Raw genomic sequence first — 2,796 nt, forward strand, 5'->3', positions numbered from 1 at the left:
CTGTGTATGTGTTTGCACACAACCATCTATATCTATATCTATATATCTATATCTATATCTCTATGTCCTATCTATCTATCTATCTATCTATCTATCTATCTATCTATCTGTCTATCATCTGTCTGTCTGTCTTACATCCACCACATGGATGCAGTACCTGACATAGCCATAAGAGGTTGTTGGATCCCTTAGGGCTAAAAGTACGGGAGGTTATGAGTCACCTAACGTGGGGTCTGGGAACTGAGCTCATGTCTTCTGCAAGAGCAGTATAAACTCTTGACCACTTACATCTCCATCCTATGTCAGATAGTTTCTCTCTTTGAACCCGGAGTTCACACTGAGCTCCACAGTATCCTACTGCTGCCACTTCTTCCAACTAGGCACAATGCTGGGGCTACAGGGACATGCTCCCACACCCAACCTCTTACATATGTGCTGTGGATCCGATCTCAACTCCTCAGGCTAGCACAACGAGCATTTGACTCACCAAACCGTCTACCCACTGGAATTTTGATAAGAATAGAACTGATCACTTCGTAGGACAGACATTACAGTGACATCATTCCTTTCACATCCATGAACGTGGGATATCTTTCCATTTATTTGAGTTCTTGTCAATGTCTTTGGCCAATATTGCTATAGTTTTTGGTGAAAAGGCTTTTACCTCTATACTTAAATATACTCCTAGGCAGTCCATTACCTCTGATGTTATTATGAATGGGTTTTCTTTTCCTTTCTTTTTTCTTGTAGTATTTTGTTAGTTTTGGTTTTGTATCCTGCAACTTTATTGAGTTCTTTTATTCTAAGTGGAAGGTCATTCGAAGCTGGGGTGATGCCTCAGCAGGTCAAGGTCACATCTGGCAATCTGAATTCCATCTCTAGGACTCATGTGGAGAAAGAAGAAAACGCCTGCAAGTTGTTCTCTGACGTCACATGTGGACCATGCATGCCTACCCCCTACCACATACAAAATAAATAAACTAATTAATAAAAAATCATGTTATGGGCTTTTAGCTCTGAGCCATCTATCTCCCTAGCCCCCAAAGAATGTTGATTGTTTGTTTACTTGTTTGTTTGGCTTGGTTTGTTTGTTTGTTTTTAGCAAGAAGACATTGTGCTTTAGCTCTCTTTTTTTTTAATATTTGAAACAAGTATTTATTTCATTCTCTGAGCCTTTACTAATTCTTTCTTATTTTTGTTAGATATTTTATGTATTTACATTTCAAATGTTAGCCCCTATTCCCCGTCTCCCATACCCCTCCCCCTTGCTTCCATGAAGATTCTCCCATTCCCACCCACCCACTCCCACCTCAATGCCCTGGTATTTCCCTACACTGGGGAAACAAGCCTTCACAGGACCAAGGGTTTCTCCTCCTATTGATGCCAGACAATGCCATCCTCTGCCACATATACAGCTGGAGCCATGGGTCCCTCTATGCATACTCATTGGTTGGTGGTTTAGTCCCTGAGAGCTCTGGGTGTGGGGGGGTGGTCTGGTTGGTTGATATTGTTGTTCTTCCTATGGGGTTGCAAACCCCTTCAGCTCCTACAGTCCTTTCTCTAACTCCTCCATAGGAGTTCCTGGGCTCAGTCTGATGGTTAGCTGCAAGCATCCTCATCTGTATCAGTAAGGCTCTGGCAGAGCCTCTCAGGAGACACCCTTATCAGGCTCCTGTCAGCAAGCACTTCTTGGCATCAGCAATAGGTTTAGTAGCTGCATATGGACTGGATCCCCAGGTCGGCAGTCTCTGGATGACCTTTTCTTTAGTCCCTGCTCCATTCTTTGTCCCTGTATTTCCTCCCGTGAATATTTTGTTCTCCCTCCTAAGAATGAATGAAGCATCCACATTTTGGTCTTCCTTCTTCTTGAGCTTCGTATGGTCTGTAAATTGTTTCTTCAGTATTCCAAGCTTTTGAGCTAATATCCACCTTTTAGTGAGTACATATCATGTGTGTTCTTTTGTGACTGGGTTACCTCATTCAGGATGATATTTTCTAGTTCCATTCATTTGCCTAAGAATTTCATTTAGTCATTGTTTTTTTTCAGTGATTAATAGGAGATTTATTGATGCAAGAACAGAGGCACCCTTGCCGAACTTAGTAGGAGATGCTAAATTTTCTGTCCAGTTTTCCTTCCTGGATAAGTCTTTCCTTTTTGTCCCTGTCTGTTTTGATAACATAATACCAGAAGATGAGAGGCCCTAAACCTGCCACCGCTCCTAAAAGTGAGTTCTTGGGAGTGGGTCTGAAATTAGGATAAACATTTGCTGATCTTGCATAGGTCCAACGAATCAAGGCAGGATCCTCGATGTGCATTTGGCGTTTGGGGTTGTTGTACTGAAGCACATACTCCCGTTTAAGCCGGGCCCTTATGCTCATGCGCTCGACCTGCGCCTTTCGGGCCTCCGGAGACACGTCATACTCGGCAGGGTCAAGGGTACTGGGAAGAGTGGCCAGGGGTGCAGGTTTATACTTGGAAAACGACTTCTTGGCTCTAGTCATTGTTTTTAATAGCTTAGTAGTACTCCACTGTGTAAATGTACCACATTTTCCATATCTATTCCTCTCTTGAATGACATCTGGGTTGTTTCCAGTTTCTGGCTATTAGAAATAAGGCTGCTATGAACATAGTGGAGCATATGTTCTTGTTATATGTTGGAGCATTGTTTGGGTGTATACCCAGGAGTGGTATAGCTGGATCCTCAGGTACTATTATGTCCAAATTTTCTGAGGAACCTGCAGACTGATTTCCAGAGTGGTTGTACCAGTTCACAATCCCACCAACAATGGAGGAGT

The 2,796-nt window shown here is 42.8% G+C and overlaps 1 pseudogene; it reads right to left on the reverse strand.

The window, feature by feature from the left end:
* Window positions 1-1,384: 1,384 nt before the first annotated feature.
* On the reverse strand, window positions 1,385-2,582 carry Ndufb4l5 (NADH:ubiquinone oxidoreductase subunit B4 like 5; annotated as a pseudogene).
* Between the last annotated feature and the right edge of the window lie 214 nt (window positions 2,583-2,796).

This window comes from Rattus norvegicus, chromosome 1, assembly GCF_021556685.1.
Source record: "Rattus norvegicus strain SHRSP/BbbUtx chromosome 1, alternate assembly SHRSP_T2T, whole genome shotgun sequence".
In the NCBI taxonomy this organism is placed as follows: domain Eukaryota; kingdom Metazoa; phylum Chordata; class Mammalia; order Rodentia; family Muridae; genus Rattus; species Rattus norvegicus.